We start from the raw sequence: 24,532 nt of genomic DNA on the forward strand, positions 1-24,532 counted from the left end.
GGAGAGCCTGTAAAGCAATTCAGAATCTGATTTTGCTGCAAAAGCATGATTTTAACAGATCTGTAGCTGTTCTCAACCTTTTAACACTGTCTCCTGTGAGTCAAGAGATTTTGATCTTGTAACTAAATTGACTCTGTCGCAGGTTCGCCATCCTCCTGGGTAAATTCTCTGATATGCACAGCTTCAGACCAAACCCCCTTTCACAAAAAAAATAAATAAATAAATGAAAAACCTCTTCTGTACCCAGTCATCAGTCATCCCCTATTTCCTTTTCTCCAAATTGAAATTTTTTTTTAAATACTATAATGAATGTCAGAATCAACTCCCTTTGGTCCTAAACCTAGTCTTCTTTTTTTTTTTTTTTTTTTTTTTGGCAGGAGAAATTTCTGTTTAATCCTAATGCTAATATTTAGAAAAGTCGCAGCAGATTTAAAATGGTTATTTGCCTCATGTTAGAGATCTATTGTGTTTCGTGGTCAGTAATCAATAGGCGGCAATCAGGTCTTTCTTTCTTTTTCTTCTTTCTTTTCTTTATTTCTTTCTTTCTCTCTTTCTCTTTCTCTCTCTCTTTCTCACCCTCTTTCTCTCTTTTTGTCTTTCTTTCTTTTTTTATTTTTCTTTCTTTCAAGACACACTGTTGGAGAATCCAACAAGACATGATTTCCAAATAAGGAGCTCAAAGAGTCTCTTGGCCGGGGCTGAAAGTGGCAGCTCTGGAAATGCAGGCTTTTCTGGATGGAGCAGTATTGTCCAAATTCTACAGAGGAGGCAAGAGGCTGCTCTGCTGTGTTCCAGTGCCAGCATCCCTCCGGGCATATGCCTGCCCACAAAAGCTGTGCTCACGCATGATGAACACAGCCCCGGGGGCTGGTTTTGTCGAGCTGAGAATGCATCTCATCTCCCAGAGTTGAGAATAGAATATGACCAGGAATGAACATGCCTCTTGAATAACTGAGAGAGAGGGAGGTAGGAAGAAGGAAAGAGGAAAAGAGAGGGCTGGGGAGAGGAGATACAGAGGGAAGAAATGCAGAGAGAACTGAGATGAAAAAGTAGAAGAAACAAGGAGCAAGTGCCTGAGGGGCTAGAGAGAAAGCAAGAGAAGGTGGATGAGAAGGGAGGCAGTGAACTGCAAGCCTTCAGTCCTTGAACCTTTTAGGATGTAGGGACACCCAGAGAACAGCCCTCAATAAGATCTGGAAAGAAGAGCTGTCACCACAGACTTAGAAAATAGGTGTATTTTTTTACAAATCCAAAATTCCTATAGCTCATAATCATAGGTGTGTGTTGAGCAGGGCAGATTTCCTTTCCTAATCTCTGTTTTCTCTTTCAGAATAATAGGTTATTCCCCTCTGTCCTGAGTTCTGCTTGAAAAACTGAGAGTTCTAGAACTTTGCAAAAGCTCCTCTATTGTTCCGAGATGAGCATTTTTCTGGGGTGAACTGGGCAGAGGTTTGACTGGCAAGCAGCTCTGGGTGTACATTTCATCCAACAGTCTCATGGTGGTCGAAGGAGATCCCCAGATGCAAAATCAAAGTTGCTTGGATTTCCATTTCTTCCCCATCTAGGAAAAGGGCAATGGAATCAAAGCTTTTAAAAAATGTAGTAAGAGAAAGACTCTCTAATTGATCAGAACCTTCTGGCAACCAGCACTTTGGCCCATCTACTGAACAATACTTTATCAGTGTCTTTAGTAAAGGCCCCCAAGATGCACAATACGTTTTTGGTTGTTGAAATAGAGTGTCTTCTAAGTCATCAAGTAAAAGAGAAATTCTGCTCAGAAGACTTTTGGATAGTACCCAACGTTTGTTGAGGCTTACTATATGACATGCATTACCTCGCTAAATCACCACATTAGAACACTTACAGGTAAGTCTTATGATTATAATCATTTTATAGTCATGGAAACTGGATGTAGAGGGTAGGATAACTTGCCCAGGGTTACAGCTAAGGATTGGACAAGCTGAGATTTGAACCCCAGCATGTTCATCTGGCATGAGAGGGCTCATGCTTAATCTCCAAGCTATAACACTTTCTTGCACAAAGGTGTGTGTTTGCAGAGAAACAAATATGAAGATAAACAGAACAGAGATACCCTAAGGGAGCTCAGAGTGTTGTCTAGTATATATGAATAATGTGTGAGTAAATAAAAAGAGAGGAATGGAAGGTGGTGCTATGCAATGAGTTATCCAGCCTCAGAGTGCTACTTTGTGTTAAGCCACTTCATCATCTCATTTTAGTACAGAAGACAGACAGAAAAGAAAGAAAGTCTCCTTCTCAGGGAGGGCTTTCTGGAAGTGAGGTAGGGAGTGGTATATGTAAGCCAGGTTCTAACAGGTGAGTAGGAGTTAATGGGAAAGAGGTTCAGATGGGAAGGAGGCTTCAGAAAGAGGAAACAGGATGTTCAGAGGCATGGAGTCACAAACACCATGCAGTTTCAGGGATTAAACGCAATTATAAATGCCCGGAACATTTATTGCAAGATCAAGTGTGGTAATAGTTCGGGCAGAAGAAGTAGTCAGGAGTCAGAGTTTAAATGGCCTTGTGTATAATACCAAGAGTTTGGACTTACTAGGGCCTTCCTGAACCTGCCTTGTTCAGAAGCATCATATACACATCTGTGAAGCAGGGTAATAAGACTGGTAGAAAATGAAGTTATTGAGACCAAGAAAATAGCCTTTTATGCACAGCAGGAACAACCAGAAACACAACCTCGATGTGGTGAAAGCTTGAGTTTATGAAAAAGAGAAGGCTTATATCACTGTTTTCTTAAAGGACGGCATCCCAAATCAGCCGTATTCTTTTTTTCTTTTTATTTCTTCCTATAACTGAGCTTTCCCTAAACTGATGATTTGTGATTCACCTGCAGAACAGGAGCTTGGGATGGGGTAGATGGCATACCCTTTTGAGAGCTGAGGGTGGCAGGGGGTGATGTGGCCAGGCTTTGAGCAATCCTTTTATGTTTTAAGAACAACATTTCCACCCACAAGGATAGGATCTTGACAGCCACCCTACAAGCAAAATGTATTGGACCAAAGAGAGACAAGACACATGGCTTAAGTTAGTTTAAACAGATTCTCTTTACCAGAAATGTGAATAAAATAGGAACTCAGAGATAAACACATAGTCTCTGTGAATGGGAGATTTTGAAGGACGTGGTAAAAGCTTAGAAACTCTGGAACAGTCATATTTTTTATATAGACTAAGAAGCAGAAAGAACTGCTGTGTAAAGAGAAGAGTCATAGATGCTCAGAGAGAAGCAGAGATGAGTGGGAGCACTGCCTGGACTCCTAGCTGCTTTCCCAGTTTTTGAGAGCAATTTCTTTCTCAGACTCAAATATATTCCTAACCTCGGGTTCCATGAGACATTCATATTCTTAGTAAATCGATATATTTTTGCTTGAGCTTTCTTAAGTTGGCTTCTGTTACTTGAAACCCAGAGAGTTTTGACAGTACCTAAATCAGAGTCCCCACCTGCTAGTGGCCACCAGGAATCATAAAGACTAAGAAGATATGGAGGAGGAGAGGAGAAAAAGTCTCAAGTACTAATATTGCTGAAACAAGTCACCTGCCTTTTGTTTTCTTTTAAGACGGAGTCTCATTCTGTTACCCAGGCTGGAGTGCAGTGGTGTGAACACAGCTCACTGCAGCCTCGACCTCCTGGGCTCAAGAAATCTTCCCAGCTCAGCCTCCTAAATAGCTACAGGCATGCACCACCATGCCACACTACTTTTTAATTATTTTTCTTTCTTTTTTTTTTTTTTTGATAGAGACAGAGTCTCACTTTGTTGCCCAGGCTGGTCTCAAACTTCTGGGCTCAAGCAATCCTCCTGACTTGGCCTCCCACAGTGCTGGGATTACAGGCTTGAGCCACTGTGCCTGCCCCTCTCTTTTCTAAATAGCGTGAACACACCCCATTTCTAGGACCTTTTCTCCAACCTGGCTTGCCAGATACTCCTCAAATGCCTCATTGATCAATCTGGTGCTGAAGCCGTGGCTAAAATGTAATGGCTGAAGCTATTGGTTTCATCACTATGGATAGCCCTCATTAGATTGTCTTCCTCCTCCAAGAAGTTTTCTTAGACCCCTCAGCCCTCACGTATCCCTTCCTCCCTGCTCTTTGAGTGAACTTCACTTGCACATATATTACTACACTTACAACAGTTAGTCTAGAGCCATAATTGAATTTGTACAGCTGTCTCCACCTGCAGATGGTGAGTCATTTGAGAAAAGGATCACATCTTACTTGTTTCTATTTCTCCCTTAGTTATTATTACAAAACCTTAAAACTACAATCCTTTCAATGAATGCCTTTAAAAAAAATTTTAGGGGAAATTTTCACCAATGTATGTGGCTCATGTTGAGATACAATTTTCTCAGCCCCCTTCTGACATCATTTGAAGGAAAATGGAGTGAATTCTATGAATGGGGCTTCAGTTTGGAGCCTGCAGTTTCCCCCACATTAGTTTATGTTTAGAGATGTGTCAGTTCATGGGAACAAGGGGAAACAGTTGGTTCGGCCAGGGTGCAGAACCCAGGATCTCCCATGGGGGCTGGCAATCCTGATGTTATCTCTTTTCTCTGGACCAGCCTGTACCTTATTTCTTTTACATCACAATGAGATGGAGATTCTAGAACTACCAGGTGAGATTGACTGAAAGGATTCACCTGCCTTTACTCCCAATCTTAATAGCCAAACCATATACAGGCACAACACACATTTCAGCATCTGCCTAAAGATGAAATCTTCAAGCATCTGAGTGGCTCTGAGCCTCAGGGCCAGTATTAAGGCCTTCTAACCAAATTTCTCTCCCAAGCCACCAGTGCAATGAAGGAAAATAGGGTTGTCCACAGTGAAATCCATTGCTCTCTTCAGAATACAAAGGAGGGGTCATTTGTGGAGAAACAAAACCAAGGAGTAAGTCAACCGAATTTTTAATCAAATGGGCTCTGCTACGGTTTGAATGTGTCCCCGAAGTTTATGTGTTGGAAATTCGATCCTCAGTGCAGAAGTGTTGGGAGGTGAGACCTTTAAGAGGTGATTATTAGGTCATAAGGGCTCTGCTCTCATGAATGGATTAATGCCATTATTGCAGGAGTGGGTTCCTTATAGAAGGATGAGTTCAGCCTCCTCCCACCTCTCTTGAGCCCATATGATGCCTTCTGCTAGGTTATGACAAAACAAGAAAGCCCTTACAAGATGCCAGCACCTTGATCTTGAACTTCCCAGCCTCCAGAACTGTAAGCCAATAAATTTCTGTTCTTCATAAATTCCCCAGTCTCATGTATTCTGTTATAGCAACACAAAACAGACTGAGACAGGCTCTCCCCAAAATTTTAGATGTTTCTCACTTTCCTGTAGTACAGACATGTCACAACCTTACAGGAAATAACTCAGTGACATCTGGCTTATCAAATGGTCTTCCTAATTTATTAGTATTCTCTGTTCCTGAAAGAAGGGAAAAGATCATCTCAGAGTTTGTGTTAAAGTTTTAATTTTAAGCCCCACCCAGAATCTTTCCAGAGAATATTCCATAATGAAGCTTTCAACTTAGGCTCTTAGAAAATTGTAAAGGAAAACCTAAACCCACCTCTCTGAATCTTTGTGAAAAGTATAGATGCAGTCATTAAATCCTTTTCATCCTGATTAGGGCTTGCTCTGTGTATCTTAGTAGACCTTCCAGAAGCCAGAACTGGTGAAGGGTGACTTGGGGCATGAAGAATGAACAGACATTCTAATTAACAAATATTTGTTGATTTCCTACTCTGTGTTCAACCATTTTCTAGCTTCTGTGGGGGAAATAAAAGCAAATGTAAGACAAGCAGCTAAGTATTTTTGATACTCGTACACATTCCAAAATTTTCAGTTTGTGAAATGTTTTCACTCAATTAGTTCACTTAATACTAATAACTATTTGATGAGACAAGCAATATAAGAAATGCCTTCTTTTGATAGGTGAGAAGATTGAGGCTCAGAATGGTTAAGGTGCTTGACCAAGGTTCACATGATGAATAAAAATGGTGAGGGAGGAAAAATTAGAATCCTAGTTTGATTCTTCGTGGTGCACTTGTCTTTCTATCCTCTATGCCTCTGCTTAACCTACAGGAGAAGACATGCTGTAAAAAATAAGGCAAGGCTATGTCTGATGGATTTCTAGACTGCACAGTCCAGTAGATTACATGAGAGGATCAATAATGAAGACCAGTTGTGATGGCTCATTCCTGTGATACCAGCACTTCGGTTGGTCAAGGCTGTAGGATCACTTGCACCCAGCAGCTCAAGATAAGCCTGTGCAGTACAGGGTGAACCCGATCTCTATGAAAAATAAAAATTAGCCAGCCATGGTTGTGTACCAGTGATCCCAGCTACTCGGGAGGCTTAGGTGGAAGGATCACTTGAGGGAGGTCAAGGGTGCAGTGAGCTATGATAGAAAACACCACTGCACTCAAGCTTTGGCAACACAGTGAGCAAGATCCTGTCTCAAAAAAGCAGAAAAATGAAAAATTAGGGGGAGCCAGAGGGTCATGGAAGGTTTGAAGGAGGACAAGTGTCTTGAGTTGGACCACAAAGAGTGAAGACAACATTTCCATGAAAAGAATGGAAGCAATGAGAAGAAGAAAGTTTCTCAAGGATGCTGTTAGTTTCCCAGAGTATGAGACTCAGAAAAACAAAAATGGAAAATGCTGAAGTCCATTAAGAAGAGGCTCTCAGAACACTTTTATTCTGGAACATAAACTAGTACTACCACTAAGGAAAACGGTATGGAGATTTCTTAAAGAACCAAAAGTAGAATTACCATTTGATCCAGCACTCCTACTACTGGGTATCTACCCAAACGAAAGTAAGTCATTACATGAAAAAGACACATGCACGTGCATGTTTATAGCAATGCAATTCTCAATTGCCAAGATATGGAACCAACCTAAATGCCCATCAACCAACAAATGGATAAAGAAAATGTCATCTATATAGTGATAAAAAGGAAAGAAATAATATCTTTCTCAGAAACTTGGATGAAGTTGGAGGCCATTATTCTAAGTGAAATAACTCAGAAAAGGAAAATCAAATATCATATGTTCTCACTTATAATTGGGAGCTAATTTATAAGAATGCAAAGATATAGGAATGTCATAATGTACTTTGGGGACTCAGAGGGGAAGGGAGTTGAGGGATAAAAGACTACATATTGGATACAGTGTACACTGCTCAGGAGATGGGTGCCCTAAAATCTCAGAAATCAGCACTGAAGAACTTAATTATGTAACCAAAAACCACCTGTAACCCCCAAAACTATTAAAATAAAAATTAATAAATTAAAGAAGAGAAGAGATCTTCAGGGCTGAGGATTGCTTGAGGCCAGGAGGTCGGGACCAGCGTGGGAAACACAGCAAGAGCCTGTGTCTACCAAAAAAAAAAATTTTTTTGGCCAGGCTTAGTGGCACATACCTGTAGTCTCAGCTACTTAGGAGGCTGAGTTTGGAGGATCAGTTGAGCCCAGGAGATTGAGGCTGCAGCTATGATCATGTCACTGCACTCCAGCCTGGGTGACAGAGCGAGACCCTGTTTCAGAGAGAAAGAGAGAGAGAGATCCTCAGGAAGCAGGGCTGGGCAAGCTATCTCCTGCACTCCATCCTCCAAGGTGCAGAGGATGCACAATTGCCACTAGCCCTACCTTGAGTATAATGCAACTTTTGTAGTGTGGTGATGACTAGAGGATGGGAAGTGGTAGCAGAGAAATTAGTCAATCTTTGACACTGGAGAGAGAATTTAGGGAAGGTTCTATTTCTTCTCTCCTGAATTTCTGTGCTAGCTTCTTTCCTTCAGGTTAGCTCTCCCAGCAACAACATTAAGGTCAAGAGGCCAATTAGAATTTTGTGGAGAGTCTGGGCCTCTCATTGGATACGTGGAGGACCAGTTTGCAAGGTCTCTGTTCTCTGTCTTCTAGAGCTGATATCCACTGAACCAAAGGGGCAGTTGAGTTGACCTTGAGGTAGAAGGGCTTGAATCACCTATTCCTGAGCTGCCTAGCTAGAAGAATTTATTGCTGTCATCAGAATACATAAAAAACAGTCAAGGTCAGAAAAGCAGGAGTCTGTTCTCTGCCTCCCGCACCTGACCCACTTCTCCACAATCCACCTGCTTCAGCTACCTTAGGCCTGATCTCAGCTGCCAGACTCCAGTGGAGTCAGATCCTCAAATTGCCAGGAGATCGCTATCCAAACTGTCACCCCCTGATCAGAAAAGAAGGAGTTATGTAAGTAACTGACAGCACCTGAGCGATCTCTCATTTGGATTAAATCAAGTTCTTTAAATATTTATAAAGTTCTGGTATCTGAAATAGCCAGTCTTTGCCTTGCACGTGGGCTGTTGAAATATGGGCCTGGTGCATTCTAAACTGAATACTCATCTGAACAGTCATATATTTTGTTTGTGCATGAGACTGTGTGTGACAGTGTGTGTGAGTGTGTGTGTGGGTGTGTGTATGTTGAAAAACCTATTGCATTATGTTAAATATCCCAAGGGCTCGGTGTAGAACATGACTGGAATGAATACAGGACGAGAATAACTTTTTTCTATCTCATTAGATGGTCTGAGTTTTGAAATCTGCTCTAAAAGTGTGGTAAAGTGTGCAGTGTTGTAGATTAATGCACTGAATACATTTCTACAGTTCTTGATGTGTTTCATAAAAGGTCCATTTCAAAAGTGTGCTGTATTATAGGTGAACACTCGCAGTAAATAATCTTGTTACAGAAACCTAAGCAATTTTTACAAGGCATATTTCTGGCTGACTGAACAATTTATTCTCCAGATGTCACATTGTATTTTTCCAATATAAAATGAAACAGCTTTTTTTTTTTTCTTTTAAGGCCGACTGTGCTGCTTTGTCTGAATCTAGAACAAAGGATCGGCCCTTAAGGAGGCTGATGCGATGTTAAAGCCCATCACTCTAAAATTGACAACACACCTGGGAAGAGCAGGCAGCACCATCACTGGCTTTCCTGTTCAAGAATGACACCTGTCAATCAGGCAGGACATCCCCTTGGGTCGTCCAGTCCAAGAAAACTCACTGGCTTCTTGAAAAGCCAAAGAGAACAAGAGAAAAGGGATGAGGAGAGTGAACAGAGGGGAGGAGGGAACAATAGGAAAGGGAGGAGAGGTGAGAATAAAGAAAAGAGGGAGGAAAAGAGAAGGAGAAATTGGAAGCAAAGGTAGAATAATGAGAGGATGTGGAAGAGCAGGTAGAGGCAGAAGAACAGGTGGGAGAAGAGGCAAGAAGACAAATGAGGAGAAGAAGAAGACAAGCAGTGTAAAAGATGGTTAGAAGAGATGGGAAATACAAGAGAAATACGCAAAATTCTGCCGCCACCAGAGGCAACATTTGCCAACTTTTTTGCAGAGTGTTAAGCCCATAAAACACTCTATGATCAAACAATTTTGGAAAACAGTGAATTTATGTATACCCTCTTTTCTTGGAGTTTCACAATGCATGTTAGCAGACTAAAGGCTCTGAGAAGTCTTGCTGGAAATAAATCTGTTTTACTTCATCGAATCCAGTGTTTCCAAGCTTATTTGAGCCTTAAACCTCTTTTTTTTTCTTGCAAATCATCTGTGATCCTTCCATGATTTGGATACATTCTCTTACAGGTTTCTGACACATCCATCATTTGTTATGTTTAGAAAGGGTGGCCATGGCCTTCATATCAACGTATGAAAACCAACATACTCTCCAGCAAGCTCTACAGCTATATGACCCTTATCCATGGCAAGTCCCTGGGGAAAATTATTCCTTAACATGGTGTTGAATGCTGACAAGGTATATCAGTCAGCTTTGGCTAGGTAAGGCTACAGTAACAAACATTCCCCAACTTTTCATTGCCTTATGGAGGTCCATTTCTCACTCACTTTATTTGTTGCTGCAGCAAAGTGAAGGCTCTGTACCTCTGCTCCACATGTTTTCTGCAACCTGAGATGCAGGTCTCATGGCTCAGGGAGAAGAGCACTATGAATGAACCGTACAAAGTCTTTTAAAGCTTCTGCACACAGATATTGTGTGTCACATTCCATTGGCCAAAGCAAGTCACATGACCAAGTTTGAGGTCAAGAGGGCAGGAAAGTACACTTCTTCAGGGAGTACCGCAAGTCACATGGCAGTGGGTGGGGAAAGTATAAACCTCCTACAGGGAGGAGAGTGAATAAAGGAGAACAATAACACAGAAACTACATGGAGGTTAGGGGAGAAAGCTATGGTCTATTGGTATGTCTGTTAGGGGCTCCTTTTTTTTCTGTCACCCAGGTTGGAGTTCAGTGGTGCAATCTCGACTCACTGCAACCTCCGCCTCCTGGGTTCAAGCGATTCTCCTGCATCAGCCTCCCAAGTAGCTAGGATTACAGGCGTGTGCCACCATGCCTGGCTAATTTTTGTATTTTTAGTAGAGATGTGGTTTCACCATATAGGCCAGGCTGGTTTCGAACTCCTGACCTCGTGATCCACACACCTCGGCCTCCCTAAGTACTGGGATTACAGGTGTGAGCCACAGCATCAAGCTCAGGGGCTTCTTATTTTAGGTTCAGCCACCTCATGGTCCCAGAAGGTGAAAAAAATTAGACAAGGTCCAGAAATGGAGCTGGTGCTGTGGTAGATGTGTTAGCAAATTAATGAATGCAAGTGAGTCCCACTGCAAGAAAATTCAATACATGAAAAGCGAGTTTATATTATGGCTTAAGTGTTCTGAGAAGACAAAGAGACCTTTGCTTAGCAAAAGATTTCCCAGCAAGGGTCCATTGAACAGAGATGTATTTAATTCGATGCATTAAATTGAGCCATATAAAATAGTCATTTCTGAGGATAAAAAAATTGCCTATCAGCAATTTCATGTGGCTCAACCTAACACAAAAATGTAATTTATAGGTGTCTCATCAGAAATCATCATCAAGGTTGGCCAAAAGGTTTCATGTTGGGTGCCAACCTTGACTGATTGGGGCTGTTGAGAGATTTCTGAAGTGGCTTCTTGTCTCAGCAGGAAAGACCGCTAAGTCGATATGTGCCATCTACTCTGAAATCAAGGCATTTGTGTCATGCATTTGCCATCCCTGATCTCTTGCAGTGGGGTATGGGGTACAGTCCCCTTTTCAAGCCATTAGCATTTCAGTAACAGTCCCTGAAAGTAGGACAGATGACATCCACATGCCAAACTCAAAGGATTTCTGCTGGAGTACGAATAGAATCTTATTGTAGGAGGCATCATGGACCACTCAAAATTTCCCCTCTTAGGAAAGAACTTTATTTCTGGGAATTAAAGAAAACACTAAAAGCAATAATCTATAGGGCAGGCAAGCCATGAGAGAGAAAGAGTTACCCAGGTGAAAACCATCTCTTTGGAGTTTTCCACTTGAGCTGTCTTCCACAGCAAACAGGTTTGCTTCTGCAAACACAGCAGGGTCTTTGCACTGGATGTCCCTCCACATGGAATATTCTTCCTCTCAATAACCACATCTCTCACTCCCTTACTTTTTTCAAGTGTCTGCTCAAATGTTGCCTGTGCAGAGAGGCCTCCCCTGACCACTTCACATGAAATAGTTACCCCTGTCACTCTTGGTTTCCCTTAGTCTGCTGTATCTTCCTTCAGAGTCCTTATGCCCATGACATGATGAATGATGTGGACTTATAACAGACACACAGTAAACTACTCTTGAGGTAGTGAATGAGTGAGTGAATGAATGAAATCCGATCAGTAACATAGTGGTCCAACAGAATAGGAACATTTTGGAGAAGCAGCCTTTCCTATACAGATTTATTGTTGAAAAATTGAATTCTGAGTAGTGATTTCAAAACTATTTTTGAATCTGTGAAATTAGACTAGTCAAAAAAATAACCTAAAATTAGAAATAATTTCAAAGGCATGAACAATAGGATGAATAATGAAGAAAACTATCCAATGAGTGAAGTAGAAGACAAACTTGACAAAAGCAGCCTCATCTCCAAAGAGAACAAAGAGTTTGAAAATGAAAACAAGAGAGAAGAATGATGAGCGGGCACCCTAAGGAGGTGCGGTTTAAAAGTAAAGGGAAGATCAAAAAGGAAAGAATAGAGGAAGCAGAAACAAAAAACAAAGAAAATAATAATAGAAAACTTGTTTGAGCTAAAGGAAAGTCTGAATCTGCAAACTGAAAAGGTTTTCTGAACACCAGGCATATTAGTAAAAATGAGTCTTTTAAAAATCTGACTTAATTTTAGGACTTACTGTGTGCCAGTCACTGCGTTCAGTGGTCACAATACATCATCTCATTTAATCCCCACAACCATAGGCAAGGTTGTACTATTATACCCATTTTGCAGATGAGGAAATGGAGACCTAGAGAGGTCACGTGAACAGCCTGAGGTCACGTCGACAGCCATCAGCCAGGTTTCAAGCCTCCCTGGCTCCCAGGCCTTGCTCTGACCATCCCGCCAGTCTGCTTCTTGATTAATGTGAAAGATTCAGTACAGACTTCCAGGAAGCACACCGCAGGCCCAGGTGCTAAATGGGTGCCTATAATGCTGGCAATGAGGAATATACGCTGCCTTCCCTCAGAGAGCTGTGTGGGCTTTGAGTTGATTTTCCAGGGGTGGGGATTTTTTCACTGAGCCATTCTCTCTCTCTCTCTCTCTCTCTCTCTCTCTCTCTCTCTCTCTCTCTTATCTTCTACCCTCATTGCCAGCATCTATGAGCAAGGTCAAGAGGGCAGTATTTGTTTCTAGAGCAAATCACAGTGTGGTGGTTAAGCTTGCCTTCCAAAGCCAGGCTGACTGGGTTTAAATCCTGGTTCTGTCACCAACTAGCTGTGTGACTTTTTAAAAGCTAATGAACTTCTCTGTGCTTCAATTTTCTTATCAGAAAAAAATAGTAATATCTAACTCATAGAGTTCATGTAAGGATTAAATAAGTTGAGACACAAAGTCCTTGGATCAGTGCCTGGCATATGGGAAGCAACCATACCTGTAAGATTTCAATAGCTTTCTGGCTCTGATCAAGCTCTGGCCTCAGTGTCTTGCACCCACCTCCCAAGCCCCTGCCACAAGACACTGCTGGCAAGTGGATTCTGCTCCACGGAAGAGATTCTGCACCTTGTTTAACTGGTTTCTAGCCAACGCTATGTGACATCCCTCCAAAGTGGGCCACAGCAAGTCCTGTGCAGCCTGGCTCTCTCTCCTTGGGCCTTCTGAATGGCCTCTCCCCCTTCACACCAGTTAGTCAATGCCATTAATCAAAATCCTATAGCAGAAAACGCATGCATAAGTCCGACACATTTATTGCTATGGCAACAATTCAGGCACTTGTCCCAGTGTCAAGCTATATCAGTGGAGATAAATTCTATTGTTTTCACAGTGACAGTTTTCTCTGTGTTGGACTTAATCCATGGAAAAATATAGCCTTTCTCCTTATTTAAGAGAGTGAGAGAGAGCTGGAAAGAAAAAGAGAGTGACCTCTGGGTTTCTTACCCCATGCATTCAGAACTGAAATAAAATTTTTTCCTTTCTTCTAAAAATGAAGGAAGACATTCAGGGATTTGAAGCCGCATCATACTGATCAATTGATCAGCAGTATCCCCATAACCAAGATTCTGTTATTTGGAACGTGGAGTTCTGGGTGGAGCCAAATACATGAAGAAAATTTGCAAAATCCTGCTCTGCAATGGCCTTCACTGTCTTAGCCTATGCCAGGGCCCAGCCCTTTGGACACACTGGTGACTTCAAACTGATGCATCTGCAAACAGTGTTGGTAAATAGAAACGGGCTTGCTCATAATACACGTTTTCCCCCTGATGAATAGCATCTCTCACCCAGAGAGGTGGCCTCTTGTGTTTTGTGGAAAAGAGTGAAAGGTCTTTCCCCCACATCTTCCCCAAACATTTTTGCCTGGAATCTCAGGGCACAGTGGTATTTATTTGTATTTTGTTTTTTTGCGGTAATATTTTTCAGCTTTTTAAAATCAGGGATACATGTGCAAGTTTGTTATAAAAAGGTATGTTGTATGATACTGAAGTTTGGGATATGAATGAATCCATAACCCAAGTAGTGAGCAAAGTACCCAACAGGTGGTTTTTCAGCCTTTTCCCCCTTCCCTCTCTCTCCATCCATCCTCAGTGTCTTTTGTGCCCATGTTTATGTTCATGTGTACCCAGTGTTTAGCTCCCACTTATAAGTGAGAATATACAATATTTAGTTTTCTGTTTCTGCATTAATTTGCATAGGAAAATGGCCTCCAGCTGCATTCATGTGGCTGCAAACAATATGATTTTTTCCTTTTTATGCCTGTATAGTATTCCATGGTGCATATATACCACATTTTCCTTATCCAATCCACTGTTGATGGGCACCTAGGTTGATTCCATGCCTTTGTGATTGAGAATAATGCTGTGATGAACATGAAGTGCAGGTGTCTTTTTGTTAGATACTTTATTTTTCTTTGGGTATATTTAAATCTGGCTTCTGTATTATATGCCTTTGAAGGCAACCTACACTCACTAAACCCACATTTCGAGAGAAAGCCGATTTGCCTTCTATAACCCGTTTGTTCCCTTTCTACACTGAATCTCTTTCCCATCCTTCCTGCCAGAATCAATGCCCAAATGTAAAATTAAATCTGAGTCTGGAAACTTTTTTGAGCATTGGTGTGTCCCCAGTAACCTGGTAGGCGCTGAGAAGAATGCAAAAGAAGCAAGAAACAGCCAAGCACAGTGTCTCACACCTGTAATCCTAACACTTTGGGAGGCTGAGGTGGGAGGATCATTTGAGCTCAGGAGTTCAAGACCAGTCTGGGCAATATAGGAAGACCTCATCTCAAAAAAAAAAAAATTAACTAGGCATAGTGGTGTGCACCTGTCATCCAAACTATGTGGGAGGATGATGGTTGGAGGATTGCTTAAGCCCAGAATCCAAGGCTACAGTGAGCTGTGATTGACACTCCACTTCTGCCTGGGTGACAGAGTGAGACCTTGTCTCAAAAAAAAAAAAAAAAAGGAGTAAGAAACATTGTCTCTAAGTTGCTGATAGTCTAGTGGGAAAACACTAACAGTCTCTGCCTACCAACTGTTCAACCACCCACTGTATGCCAGGTGCTTCCCACACAACACCTGTGTATTAGTTTCCACTTGCTGCTGTAAGAAACTACCACATATTCAGAGGCTTACAGCAACATAACTTTATTCTCCTACAGCTCTGGAGACTGGAAATCCGAAATGGATCTCACTGTCCTGAAAGCAAGGTGTCATCCAAGCTGCATTTCCCAGCCTTTTCTAATTCCCAGGACACCCACATGCCTTGGCTTGTGGCCTCATTCTTCCATCTTCAAAGTCAACAATCTCAGTCTTATAGCACCTTCCTGTAGTGCCATCTCTCTGGTTCTCTTCTGCCTCACTTTTCCCTTTTTAAAGATCCTCATGATTACATTGGGCCCACGAAGATAATTCAGGATAATCTCCCTGTTTTAAGGTTAACTGATTAGCATCCTTAATCCCATCTGCATGTTTAATTCCCCTTTCTTTACTATGTAACATAACATATTCCCAAGTTCCAGGGATTAGGATGTGGACATCTTTGTAGGGAAGGTATTGTTCTGCCTACCACACTTGTAAGTTTTTTAACTTCCCTGCAAGGTAGGTATTATCCTGATTTTACAGATGAGAAAACTCAGGGTCAAAGAATTAGTCTTACAGGGGACCATACAGCTAAATAAATGGTGTAGATGAAAATGGAACAGTTTCCAAAGAATTCCACGGTATTTCCTACCTAGATCACAGTTCTTCTCGTTTGTTTACTCAACAGATAGTCTTTATTAAGCACCTACTACGTGAATTTCTGAGAAACATGCATATTTGAGGGCAGAGCTGAAAGAAAAACAAGGCAATGTCCCTGAAAGAAAAACAGGATGGTCTATAATTAGATTAGGAGTTGTGCCATTCCTACAAAAAGGAAACTCAGTACAAGCTAAGGTCATCCAGGAAGGCTTCTAGGATGTAGTGCTGGGCCCACATTAAAAGAAGGGTACAGAAAAATGGCTCTTTCTTTCCTGGTTCTTTGGTATATGAACATGGGGGAAGATGTACCCTCAACTCTTGTCCTCAGATTTTTGGGGAGCCCATCCCAGGGCAGGAAGACTTCATTCTTTCCAATCCTGGAGTTCAGAGTTGCTGTTCCAACTTCCACAGAGGCCTCAGCAAATTGCAACCAAGGTCCTTCCCCCTTGGATTTAGAGCGGAGTTGGATGCTGTGTTCTGTCAATCCAGGGTGCTAAAGGCAACAGCTGATAGAGCCAAAGCTCTCCATTACGTTGCACAAGACCTGCATTTCCCATGATAAGCACAAGGCCGAGGCCTCCTTTACTTTTTATTTTCTTTCTTCCCCTTCCTTTCTGTCATCTTTTCTTTTCCTTTTTTTTCCTTTCCTTTCTTTCTTTCCTTTTGTTTTTTGGCTTCTTTCTCAAAAAAGGAACTGGGACCACAGGATAGGTGTTGTATGTCCTGAAGACTCTCTTGGGCATCTCAGACATACGAATGTGGCCTGTGGTTCTTAGTGGATATCCCTCTGTGGATCACATGAGCTCCTTCTGTGTTGGGTCCCGGTTGGGCCTTTGTTCTGGTGAGGCCTCTAGCCCCTTAGTCCCAGTGTGCAGTAGCAGAAGGTAAGATGGCACTGCCCTGCTAGCCACAGTCCTCTCCAGGTCTGGCAGAGGGGGAGTTGCTTGGGGGACAAACCTTTTTCTCCTGAAATGCAAAGAGGAACTCTGCATCTGGATCAAGGCATGGGTGCAGGAGAAGGAAGTGATGAGGTATTAGGGGAAGGGCCTTTGCAATGGCATTTTCTAAGCCCTGAGAATCCTCTCTCCATGAATTATGGAAGAAAGGTGGCATTTAAACATCATGCTTTCAGGACACTGGGTAAACCTAAAAAGAGGCCCAGAGAACCTGAAAGAAGAAAACCAGGTGAGAGAGGTCTAGAGTGAAAGAGGGAGGGAAGGGAAAGAACCTAGAGAAATGGCAGATAGCAGGGGTGGGCTAGAGCAATGAGCCACAGGAACGGAGGAAAGGATTCAGCAGAAACTACAGAATTTCTAGATAGGAGGAGTCTAGGAAAAGCAGGCTGGCAGAAAGGAGGGCTCAAAGATGGCCTTCAGAGTGTGTAAGGCTATTTCTTGCATTGCTGTAAAGAAATATCTGAGTCTGAGTAACTTATAAAGAAAAGAGGGTTAATTGGCCAGGTGCGGTGGCTCACATCTGTAATTCCAGCACTTTGGGAGGCCAAGGCGGGCAGATCACAAGGTCAGGAGATTGAGACCATCCTGGCTAACACAGTGAAACCCCGTCTCTACTAAAAATACAAAAAATTAGCCGGGCGTGGTGGTGGGCGCCTGTAGTCCCAGCTACTCGGGAGGCTAAGGCAGGAGAATGGTGTGAACCTGGGAGGCGGAGATTGCAGTGAGCCCAGATGGTGCCACTGCACTCCAGCCTGGGTGACAGAGTGAGACTTCGTCTCAAAAAACAAGAAAAGAGGGTTAATTGGCTCATGGTTCTGAAGACTGTACAAGCATGGGACAGTAATTGATGCAGCTTCTAGGGAGGCCTCAGGGAGCTTTTACTCATGGGGAAAGGGGAAGTAGGTGAAGGCATGTCACATCACAAAGGCAGAAGCAAGAGAGAAAGTTGGGTGGGTGGGGGAATGCCATAGTTTACAACAACCAGATCTCGAGAGAACTCACTCACAATTGCAAGGACAGCACCAAGCTATGACGAGGGGTCTGCCCCCATGACCCAAATGCCATCCACCAGTCCACCTCCAATATTGGGGATTACAATTCAATATGAGATTTGGGCAAGAACGAATATCCAAACTATGTTACAGAGCTGTATACAAAGACTAAGAGGCCATCAATTACCATCTCAAACAATGGTGGGGCAATAAAGATTATAGGAATATAATGGCATCCTTGGGGCCAACACTGGGTCTACTAAACTGGAATGAAGATGAAGAATGGATTGCAGTAGGCCTTGCAGCGTGAGCTGAGATGGTAAGACTGGGGCCACACCAGCAACCAGACCAAGTTCAGAGAAATTGCTAGGGATCAGAGTGGTAGGGGAACATGTGAATAAAGGGAGAAAACTCAGGGGTGGCTGTGGGGGCCCACTTGTTCTCTGGCAATCTTGTTAGTTATTTCAGTGCCTGTAGTTCTGGACAGTGGGAAGTACGAATCTCACTGTTGCACTGTATGAAACACAGTTGCCATAATCTGCTTAAAGACTAGGGGATGTCTGTACCCTGGGGAGGAAAGGGGCCACTTAGAGTGTGTGAAGATCTCAGGGAAAGGCTACAAGGAACAAAACAGATTTGGAAGTGAAGGTTGAGGCAAATTGTTGTTGCTCCTAAAGCATGAAGAAAAATTCTTTGCTCTAAAGCAGTTTCCCAAATTCCAGCTGATCACGTTTCACCTTCATGGGTTAGGCCATATCCCTGTCCTATACACCATGTGTATATTTCTGTACTATCCCTGATCACCTCTCTGTGTTATTTGGTTAGTTATTTTTAATTGACTTTTTGTAGTTAAATTTATTTGAAAGAAAGATGTGTATCACTTATAACCAGAAAATAAGTATCTCCCTAAAGAGAAGCTAAACACAAAATAAATAAACTGGAAATGAAACAATGTGATTAAATGATATGTGCTTATGATTTTCACTGAAAGCTTTCCTCCTGAGAGCAGGTGTCTGTTTGTGGAAGAGGAATTTATTAAGAGTGGTAGAGAATTACCTAAGACAAAACAGCTTTAAACAGAAACTTTCTCCATGGGGCAATTAAAAGGATTGAAAGCAAATTGAGACAGAAGTAACATCTTCGCCATCAGATTCAACGTTGTATCTGCTGTAACATCTAAAACCATCTCCCAAACACTGGTGGTAGCGTCCAGTATTGGGGGAGATGCTGCTGACAGGTGGTGTCCTAGCACAGTTCCCTGGAGAATGGCCTGAGGCAAAGCTTATGGGCTGGGGCTTTACTGGAGCACACAACACCAGGACACCAAAAGTGAGGAAAAAGAGATGAGCATCAGGGATGAAGGAAGAAAAAAATACCAGGAGGTGCTTTACTGAGCTGGCCACAGCCTTGCAGGAAACACAACCCATTGCTTGGTCAAGTAGGATATCTCTCAAGAAACTATGGAACCTCTGCAACTTGCAACTTGTCTGTGAGAAGAAGGAAGAGGGAGGGGTTTATTTGCAGACTTTTTGCCATCTCTTTCCTCTCATTGGATAGAGTGTGCTTCACAAAGTGTTTACTCCTCCACAATTCCAACATGCATTCCACTCTTTGCATTCTGTGGGTCCAAACTGGTTAGACTGAGCACGGGGGGTAGAACAAAGACAAGGACAATGGAGATCGTGCTGCAATGCAGCTTCACCCCCTAGGGGAGGCGGAGGCGGCCAACAGTGTTAGGAGATGGGGTGATGGTGGTGGAGACTGAGGCACCTCCATATCCTCTACTGTACACTAACAGGCTCAGTAAGTAATGTGAGAAACCCCATCCCATGCTGAAGCTTTTTGTATCTGAGCTGTTCTATCACCTCCATTCCTTCTTTTGTAGAATGAGAGACAGGACAGGTAATGCAGGATTTCCATCCCGTGGATCTGCAGATCTAGGAAGCAGGCAGGAGCAGGAGCGAGCAAATCCAACAGGACATGTCCACTCATTCCCGCACCGGTGCTGACGAAGGTCTACAACTTACTGAGTTGAAATGAAAATTTATGGCAAGAGGAAATGGGGAGATATATAATTAGCCACAAATTGTGATTTGGGAAAAGAACAACACACTTGCTTTACCACAACTTTCTGGCACTGAGAATCAGGGAACAAATTCGGAGCTGGAAGGTGATGCTAAAATCACCTCCTCTAACTCCTTCATTTTATGGTAGGAGAAACTGAGTCCCAGAAAAATAAAGATCTGTGCACACAGTCACGGGCATGGCTGAGACATGAACCCAGTTCTACCAACCTGAAAGCCAGCACACACACCACTCAGGCACACTCCAGCCACAGGAATAATGACCTTCTCCACCTCACCATGAAATGGCATGGCACTTATCAGAATTACATTTCCAGCTTACTACTTTGCTTAATAATGTATTTAAGTGGAGTTACCGTTAAAAGTCCATGATACAGAAGCAAGAAATTAGGAGATGGGGTAATGGTGGTGGTGGCTGAGACACCTCAATCACTCTGTGACTTATTCTGTTTACTCTGTTCCTAGCCTACCACTCTATCCAATATACTGCATTGGTTTAAATGATATGTATTTTCATATTTTATATATATATATATGTCACAGTGTATCTATAATGTGTGTACACATACACACACTATTATATTAATAAATATAGATGTAGATATATACACAAATACACACACACACACACACACACATGTTTTAAATTGTCAGAATGTTCCTGGTCAAGGGCCAGTCTCTTTCACTTACCTCAATGACATTGGTAAAATCACTCTTTGGGCAACATGGCATTATACCGTGTATTCCCCATGGCACGTTTACGTTGTTTTTTTTTTTTTTTTTTTTTGGTTTGGTTTGGTTTTCCATTTCTTTAGCTGACATTTTAAAATGTGCATTTATTTTTCTTTTTGTGAAATGTTCTTTTGTGGAAATGAAACTGTGTTTGCATAACAACTAAGATCTTTGTTTTAGAATTGTTGTTGTTCTAAGGAAGTTTTGTCTCTGGGGAAAAAAATAAATTCATGAGACAAGCCCAGATAGAGAGTTGAATTGGGGAGCTGAGTTAAAGGGGAGCTATGTGGAGAGGAAGATGAGGGAAAGTTTGCTTTACTTTAAGATATTACAAGTACGCAGCAATCTTTTCCATTAGAGTGGGGAATGGGATTTCGTTTTGGTTCCAGTGCTGGTATGGAACTTTCTGTTTTGCTCTACTCAAGGAAGCAATAAGATGTCAAAATGCTATGGACACAGGGTTGTGTAATAAAAGGGGAACTTTCTCAGGAGTCAAAAGAGCTAAGTGCTAGCCCTCATCAACCCTAATCCTCAAATTTTCAGGTGCAAAATTGGGAATAACAACACCTTTCCAGTCTCACTGGGAACTTTTGCATCAGAATCCCGTTGTAGGGGGGAAATATAAGTTGGCAAAACTAGAAAAATTCTCCCTCCTGAAATTACCTGTGCTCAAATTAGGAAAGTCCATGACCTTCCCAAACTCCATAGCGAACTTTTATCCATTGGAGGGGCTGTCAATCCATCTCCATCTCCCATTTTCTCTGCTGTGGCAAAGGTTAGTCTCCATCCTCCAAAGGTTCCTGCTTCCCATTCCATGACGCAGAGCATTGCTAGGAAACAGCTCTCCCAGGTGGGGTTGTATTTCTCACTTCCTTGGCAATTCAAAAGGGATCATGTGAGTTCTGGCCAATGGAATGTGAACAGAAGTGATGCCCACCACTTCAGATGTAGCCCATTAAAAAGAGGCAGAAACTCTGGGTGCGATGGCTCACGCCTGTAATCCCAGTGCTTTGGGAGGCCAGGGTGAGAGGGTCACTTGAGCCAGGAGTTCGAGACCAGCCTAGGCAATATACAGAGACCCCATCTCTACAAAAAGTAAAAAAAAAATTAAAAAAGCAATTTGCCAGGCATGGTGCCATGCACCTGGCATATAATCTCAGCTATTCAGGAGACTAAGGCAGGAGGATCTCTTGACCCCAGGTTTTCAAGGTTTCAGTGAGTTATGATTGTGCCACTGCACTCCAGCCTGAGCAACAGGCCTTGTCTCTAAAAACAAAAACAAAAAACTCTTTACCCCAGGAATATAGAAGACCTACAGTGTAAGTTTGGGAGCTACATGTCAGGATGCAGAGGTATCAGACAAAATAACCTAGATCCCTGAATTACCCCTTGAAAGTGAGCCTTCTAATTAGAAACAACCAAAATGGACTATTATGTAAGTTGGAAATAAACTTGTACTGTGTTAAGCCAATACAGAAAATTGAGGATATTATCTTGTATGGCAGCTGGCATTCCTTTCATTGATACCACTTTTGAGCAGTTCTATGATTTCCTTTTGGGAAATTACCTTGCCCGTTGTGTGTCAACTGGATGAGACAGCAAATCAGGTGCTCATTTCCCATGATGGAAGCCAAAAAGACCCTATCTTTTCCTCTCCTCTCCTCAGCACAGCCAGGGAGCTGCCAGGGAACATGACTTAAACTCAACCAATCGCATACTGTGTTAGGAGAGAGTGAAACCAGGAGAGAGGTATTTTCATGTTTGGAGGTGGTAGTAGCTTTCTCGTCCCTCTGTTCTGCTACAAGATACTTTCTGTAATTCCTATTTTCTAGCCCTTCAGAGTTGTCCTGGTTCCTGTCCATTTCTAGTCAAGCTCAAAGCTCTCAGCAATTCTGTGAGCTTCTGATATCCTTCCAATAAATGTTCACTTCTTAAGTTAGTTGGACTTAGTTTCTTTTGCCTATGACTAGGATGCTGTAGTTAATACTACACTCTTAAAAGAACAAACACTAAAACTAAAATTTAAAAGAGCCCATGTTCCAATAGGTAGCTTAAAGATTGAGTTTGTTAAACAATATTCATGGCAAACCTAGATCTCTTAAAATATAAATACGCTTTACCTAGATGTCTGCTTGAGTTTTGCAGGTGTATGGTGTGGGAAAGGGAAATTAGGAAAGAATTAATTGTGTGGTTTTCCATAAGTTGCAAGAAATATAAAGACAGTGTAGTCAAGTCAGAGAAACTGTGATTGATTTATTACATTACAGTTCATTTAAAGTGTTCTATTGCCTTTTAAAAACCATCTAGTCATTAAAAAATCTTTGCGAATACAGCTTCCAACATCATTATAAGGGATTCTTGACAGCTCTTCATTTTTAATGGTGCTGTTATAAACAGACTCCATAATGGTTCTGCTTAGTGGGAGGCTGGTCTGGAGGCCAGTGACTAAAGGAGTCCGGGCTTACGTGGTGGCCCTGTGCAAAGATTGAGTCTGAAGCTAATTTGTGCAGAGTGATTGAAGAACTTCAGTTTTGTGGTGCGATACTGAAGGAACTTTCTAAAAGGGGCTAGAATACCAAACAGGGCTCTAAAATGTATTTTCTCCTGTAAATCTGAAAGACAAGAACAAACAACTGAAGTGTCAGATTGTTCTTAAACGTCCAACAGGAAGAAATGGGACTTATATGCAATTCAAATTGGAAAGGAAAGACTGTGCCTCAGGCCAACTGAAGGGAAAATGGTGGTTTTCTAATTTGTAGCAAATGGAGATGAGCTCTCAGCTGGTTTGGCCAGGGTTCCCAAGAGATCAGGCAGCAGGACGTGGGAGGGAGGCTGCACTTGGGCCACTGCTGCTTCCCTCTTCTCTGCCCACTACCCACCCTAGGGAAAGTACGAGAAATACAGCCTGCATCCTCAGGATATGGAAATGCCCATTGCACCCCAGAAATGAATGCAGACTCCAATCAGTTGCACCCAATTCATTTCCACAAATGTTTACTGAGCACTTACTATGTCCCTGGCACCATGTCAGACATTGTGGGGATATGGAGATGAAGGGGGTATAATGTGTTGTCAGAACTAGTTTGACCACTCAAGACCAAAGGGAAGCTTGAGCATGGCTGGTAACAGAAGTGCTGAAGGGGTTAGGGAAGATGTCTATTATTTGTACCTGCCCAGCATCCCCTCTTCTGGAGACAAAAACCTTTTTTTTCTTTAGATGAAATGCCTTTCCACTCAGATGAGGATGACTCCTACACCACCCTACTTCATGCCCTGGCTGCAGAGCTGGGCACACGTTCCAGGTCTGAACAATCAGAACATCTCCACTCTCCTGGCCCTAGTGGTCAGCTCAGGCATGGACACTTGACCCAAGCCAGGACAGTGAAACTCAACTCCAGCACTTTGGCTGGAACTATTGAAGTTCCTATGGAAGAGGTGTTGAATTTTCACTGGGGTTATGCAGCCAATGGATGCAAACTTGGAGTTCCTGGCAGGTGTGTTGTTCCTACATGAGGAGCTTTTGTTTGAAAATAAAAACAAGACAGGAGAGCAGAGTTAAAAGATGGACAAATACAGTTACCTGATGACATCGTTGAACATCTGCTTCCTTCTCTGCCTGAAGCCTTTTTACCCTGGATATTTTTAAAAAGTGGGCCACTTGCAACTGAAAAGAGCCCTGATTGTTACTAGAACAGTGGCATTGTGTGGAAAGAATTAAGTCAGATCTCCAGGAATCAGGCATGGCTATTGAGCAGGTGCCACCTGAACTGGCTGAAGGGCAATTTATGAAACTCCACATGCCTTTCATGTCCTCGATTCTGCACTCAGCCATTGTGGTCACAGTCATTCCTGGGAAGTGCTTTGCCTTGCTTTGTGTCACATGGTCCTGTGTACTGGTCACTTGCCCCATTTGCTCTTCAATCCCTTGCCCGCCTTGGCCTTGCCCTCTTCTGTATCCCAGGGGACTGGCCCCTGCCAATTATGATGCCCAGG

At 42.5% G+C, this 24,532-nt stretch overlaps 1 long non-coding RNA gene across 1 annotated transcript; it reads left to right on the forward strand.

The window, feature by feature from the left end:
* Window positions 1-1,443: 1,443 nt before the first annotated feature.
* LOC129527443 (uncharacterized) lies at window positions 1,444-9,548 on the forward strand. The gene is made up of 2 exons (XR_008672423.2): window positions 1,444-1,866; window positions 8,866-9,548. It is a non-coding gene; the product is annotated as an uncharacterized lncRNA (long non-coding RNA).
* The last annotated feature ends 14,984 nt before the right edge of the window (window positions 9,549-24,532 follow it).

Source organism: Gorilla gorilla, chromosome 18 (genome assembly GCF_029281585.2).
Source record: "Gorilla gorilla gorilla isolate KB3781 chromosome 18, NHGRI_mGorGor1-v2.1_pri, whole genome shotgun sequence".
Classification (NCBI taxonomy): Eukaryota; Metazoa; Chordata; class Mammalia; order Primates; family Hominidae; genus Gorilla; species Gorilla gorilla.